Here is a 6000-nt window from a genome sequence, read left to right as displayed (position 1 = left end):
TTAAAATTTTGAGTATTTTTTCGAAAATACGTAGTTTTGTGATAATTTTCAGTATTTTCTAAAAATGTTGCTATTACATTCGAAATGTATGAAAAAATCTCGATTGTTTGATACCCATATTGTAAAAATTGAAATTTTGAGTATTTTTTTCGAAAATACGTAGTTTTGTGAAAGTTTTGAGTATTTTCTAAAAATGTTATTGTTACATCCAAAATGTATGAAAAAAAAACCTGATCATTTGATACCCATATTGCAATATCAATATATTTTTGGTTTCTTTAGAGAAAAAATATGCATTTTCAAAATACAGGAAAAATACGTATTTTTGTAAAAAATTTCATGAAATTATAATTTAAATGGATAGCTGATATCATCCCGATTCTAAAACACTATAATTTTTGATGTTTGCATGAATATTCATAGAATTATAGCCAATGTCTCCCATATAGCCAAAATCCCATAAGCTCTGTGCTTCAGTTAAGCACTGGGCCGTGCTTAACCGAGGCAGCTGAACGGTGCAAAACCGGGGCAGTGCAAAACCGAGGCGTGCAAAACCGAGGCATGACTGTAATTTGATTTCTTTGTGAAAATCCAATATAACGCAGAAAGTTTTTCTATGTTTCGTCCATACAGCAGTTTCATATGAAAGTTAATGAAAAAAGTACTTCGATTCGGCTCGGAATTCGACTTGGGGTTCCTTGACCGAAATATTTAAACTCGTGTTTTTTTTTTCATTAGGGTGCCGTGTTTGGGTGGTCCAAAAGTTGCCATTTTAGTCAATTAAAAAAAACACTTTTTCAAAAAATCATTGCTTCGCTCCATTATTACCGATTCTAGCTGTCTTGGGCGGTGCGACGAAAAACTAAGATTTTTATATTTTTTCAAATCATATCTTGAAATCCTGTTTATGAACCTCGCCAAATCGAAACACTTTTAATTTTTTTATTTGGCTTTCATATGGAACTGCTGTATATTTCGATATTTTGGAAACTTATGATTGCAAGATAATCAGACTGACGAATAATGTATTTAAAACACAGCTGTAATCAATTGTTTAAACCATGGCCTGTAATTTAAATTTTTGTATTTTATTTTTCATCCAAAAAAAATGAACTTGCAATGGACTGGCATAAAAATATCAACAAATTTCATTTTTTGAATATTTTTTAGCAAAGAGACCACAATTTACAAAAAAAAAGTGCTTAAAAACGTATTTTTGAAGTCAGTTTCAGTGATTAGATATTATCGTATTAAAAATATTATTCACTGCTGTGATTTTTCAATGAAATAATTAATTTAAAAAATGATAGAAAAGAATATTTTACACACAACAAGCTTGATCAAATACCTTCTAAAAACAATATCGTCCTTAACAACAAATAATAAGATCATTGCTAATCCAAAACTTTAAAATAAAAACATTTAAAATTCGCTTGGTGATATTTTTTTGAAAATTTATTTTGGACTTTTAAATACACTAATTTTTTAACGAGGGCTTTTTTTTAAATTTTGCTCAAGGTTTAAAATTTGTATACAGTATTTGAAAAAAAAACTTGAAAACAAAAATGTTTATAATGAAAAATATTAAAACTATTAGTTTAGTAATACAGTCCGATGGTTTGTATTTTTTCGTATCTTTTTATTTTCTTACTTTTGACAGTTCTGCAGCCCCATTTTAGTAAAATTTGAATTGTTGAATGCCCATTAAATACAAAAAAGGTATTTTTTCAATACTTCATCAACGCCATTTTGGTCGCCATATTGGATTAAAAAAATCATTTTAGAGAAATTTAGGGTTCATACCTAAGCTCAACAATACAAAATAAGACAATAGCCAAAAAAATCGGAAAATCAAGTATGGACTGTAGTTGACTCTTTTTTCATATTGCTAACATTAAAATGTTTCATTTTTTTTTTTTTTGTTTATTTTTAGACATTCGGTACTTTTCTAAAGAATTGCTCATTTTTGTGACGGCTGAAATACTTAATTTATCATTGAAAATATTATTATACAATTTAATAAAGTAGCGCATAAATATCATTCCATAATTTCAATCATCTTTCAAAGCTTTAACTCTTCCAAGAAATTACACTTACACTTTCTTAACGGTGCACATCAACCAAAGCTTTTGCACCAAGATTATTGACACAGACATTTAAGCATTTTCAAAACTACGGGAACTATCGATTTAATTTTTTATTCATCCCTTAAGCTACTCTTTCCAAAAAGATTTACAACTAAATTTCTCAATTTTCATAATCAAATTATTCCAGGATTGGGTCCGTAAGTTTAACAATTTGGAAATAAGAAGACAACAACTTCCTTGGTTGCTGTGTACCAACTAAAAATAATCAATCACATTATTCAAAAAGACAATTAAACAAAAAATCAAGATTACTAATGATAAAGATTATTAAAGATAACAGTAAAAAAATCATGATAATATTACATCTGAGAAGGGGTACATCTTTTATGTCAGAACAAATGTGTATTTTAACGTCTGAAAATGTGTAATTTTACCACTTTTCTGGTGTAATAACACTTTTTCAGTCTAAATTAAGGTAACATTACATCATCAAAGAGGTAATATTCAACTTACCAAAATGACACCTTCCAAGTTTACACATTTTTTACTGTAATACAGGTTGTAAAAAAATCCAACGCGGATTTAACAAAAAACTTCAAAAATATATTCTAAAGATAATCAACAAAAAATAATTATCCAAAATTGAAATAGAAAACTCAACAAAGTAATTCAATTGAACATAAAAATATTAAATCCCCAGCCCATTAAATTGGTTTATTTCCTTTTTTATTTCTTGCGTAGGTGCATCCCACCCATGGACTTAAACCCCTCGCCAAATCAATAGCGCATTAACAAGACATTCGGCGCATGAAAAATTACTATTAAAACAAGATTTAAGTGAACGGCTCTCCGGCGTGTCCCCGACTGGTTTATAAGGCACTCGCCGTCGGAGATCATCACCGCTGCACTGACTGGCGGGGTGGATTATGGCCCAGCGAAAAACGATTTATGCGTATGAGGGACCACCACGATCCGGCCAGCAACCCCAGCGCGTAAGGTGTAGAATGACTGTCATAAACAATAAATAACGATGTATCGAATCGCACACGCCATGAACCTGTCCACGGCGAGTCGTACGACACCGAGTTCGCAGAACTTGAACCTTCGACCTGTGGCGGGAACATTGCACACAGAACGGGTTGACCCCCGGGGGTCAACATTGAGCAAAATGCAAAAAGACGTATTGTTATTGGATGCTCGCCCTAAAGCAACAATGTAGTGTCATGAAGTGGAAAAACACGCACAATCTTGGACGAAAAAAATGTATTTCAAACAAACAAGTTTCCAACAATGTCGAATTATATCATTCGATCAGGAGGTACAACACGGCACAACATGTCCGCTCCATGTCAAACATTTCCTGGTGACGACAATTATCGAAACTGCTTCCATTCGGTACCTTATTAGGTTAAAAAATGAAACATGTCGCTTCGTCGATTGGAAACAAAGTATCACAAAAACACGGTTTGAATCACCTAGTAGGGTGATTTTGGGTCTTATTCCATGTTGATCATTGGGTTAACCAATGTGAAAATAATGCTTTTCTCACACAAGAAAGTCATAACCGGAATTACCCATCATTGCGTGCGCTCCAAACGCTCACGATCGCACATGGCACCAACAATTTATCCGTCATCTGTCACGCTTCGTCGGATCCGTCAACCGAAACTCGTTACCGGTTGATGACCATAAAGCCTCTCAACTCGATCTCTGCAGCGATCGCGAGACCTGCTGGAGACTCGCGGCCACGCTCCCCAGCTCCAAGATTGGAATCAGATCTTTCCCACAGACTGCGGACGACGCAGCTGCAAAAGTCGTGCCTTCGTGATTGGGTCCAGACGCCCACGCCCGTGCATCCTTCGAGAGACCCCAAAGGTCTCAGCGGGTAGCTGTGGGGGTATCGCTAACGGAGGATCTTTCCACGGAAACCCGAAAAAGTTTACACACGTTGCTCAATTTTCAACTTTTTCGGGGTTGTTTGACAGTTGTTGCACTGTTAGTGTCATTTTCTAACGTTAGAAGCGTTAGAATCAGACGAGAATGCTTTTCATTCCACGTAGTTGGTCTTCGAAACTGGAATCCATAATAACCTTTTCATTTCACTTAAGCGTGATATTTTCAATCACGTCGTCGAAGTGGTCGTCCCCCGCAGTCACACGATCCCAAACGCATACACCTTTGGACTACTTTATCAGCAATCATTAGGCGTCGTTAACGAGGTGATTTATTACGATCTCTTGTCCATCGCGCGCCATTTGGCCACGAGTACCACGCAGAGTTCCAGCGGAGGCTCCAGGGATGAATGCAAAGTACGGTCTTCACGAAAAAACTTCCAGACTGAAACGTACAGCCGATATCTCATTGAGTAATCTTAATTGAATAATTCAAACGTCAATTCTAATTTCGCTGCAGCTTAAAATTCAACACTGGTCCCGCAGTTTAGACCACTGGAGTTGTCTACAACGAGTGGCGCACGGATTCCGTTCAGAGTTGGAAGTACCTACTTCAATTGGAGGCATGTGAAACAAGTAGACCTGATTTGTTTAGGGTGACCTGTTTTAATATTTACAATCCGGAATGAAGTGAGTAGAGCTTTACATTCTGATTTCCAAAAAAATCGTTTCACACTAATCCGTAATGAACTTGATTTCAAACAGTTGTCACGAAAAAAATCCTGATAACTCTAACCGCGCAGACCTCCTCCAAAGCAGTAGGAGGACCGTCGAGTACCCCGAGCAACACGCTCTCGTACAAATCTGGCCGGGCCGGACTTGTACGACACGTCCGCTGCGGAGTCCGAGAGCGCGTGTAGCATTACACACCATGTGCGCAGCATAAGAAGTAGGAATAAATTACTATCAAATCGTTTAATCTATTAGCCCGGACTTAATGATGAAGTGAGACGTCAGGTCGAACGCCGGCCGGTACGTGCTGTTATGCCACAGCCCCGCCTCCACCTCAAATCTGGACTCAGGGGGGGAAATCTGGCCTCAAGACTCCGAGCATTCCGTGGGATTTGAACGCCTCCCACCTCAATCAGTGACTGTGACTAGCTCGGTGAGAGTCATAAATTATCGGGTTGGTTAAGGACTTTCGGAATACCAAACAGGTAGTCAGGTTCCCAATGCGATGTAAATGAGATGTTTTAGACGTAATCAAGACTGCGCTACAGAACGTTCGGGAATTACCATAAGTTCCGACGGTGTCCCGCGGGACGAGACACCCCTTAATACAATGTGTTCTATGCAGGTGTATCGGCGTTTCGGACAACTATTCGCCCCCAGCGATACCTCGAACATCCCAAAAGAGCTGCATATTTTGAACTAATGACATGCGCATTCGTCCCTAGGGCCTTAGAATTCCCCGACGAACGCCGCTGTAGTCTGAATACCAAATTCGGCCCATCCTCGTACCCCATTCGCTCTATATCAAACTAGACGATCATCCTGGAAGAAGATCCGCGTCAGGCTGGAATCGCGGCAGTCATCTCCCGCGGGGACCCTGTGTGTCCGGAGTTTTTGGGAGACCCGCACAACCCGATCATTATCTCGTCTCTCGCACCGGTCGGTCCTCATTCTCTAGTGGGGAGTGTAATTATCAAATTTACATACGCGGCTGGGGCCCACGAGGGCGGTCAAATCAACGCGCGTCCTCAGGGCCAAAACTGAGGGAAGGGCCGAAAGAGCTTAGAGAAGCATTAGAAGTTTGGTTGTTGTAGTTCGGGTCGGAATTATCAACATTTTTATGCAGAGCTAGGTCCTTCGTCGTCATGAGTGAACCCGAGCAAACGATTTTGAGAAAGAAAAAAAACAAGTGATTAGAAACCAATTTTGTAGAAACATTCAGCATATCAAGTTATTCTGGTCCAGATAAATATAGTGGAATGAGAGAAAAGTGCGATTTACAAATCATG

Source organism: Culex pipiens, chromosome 3 (assembly GCF_016801865.2).
Source record: "Culex pipiens pallens isolate TS chromosome 3, TS_CPP_V2, whole genome shotgun sequence".
In the NCBI taxonomy this organism is placed as follows: Eukaryota; Metazoa; Arthropoda; class Insecta; order Diptera; family Culicidae; genus Culex; species Culex pipiens.
Note: the sequence above shows the minus strand (reverse complement) of the source record.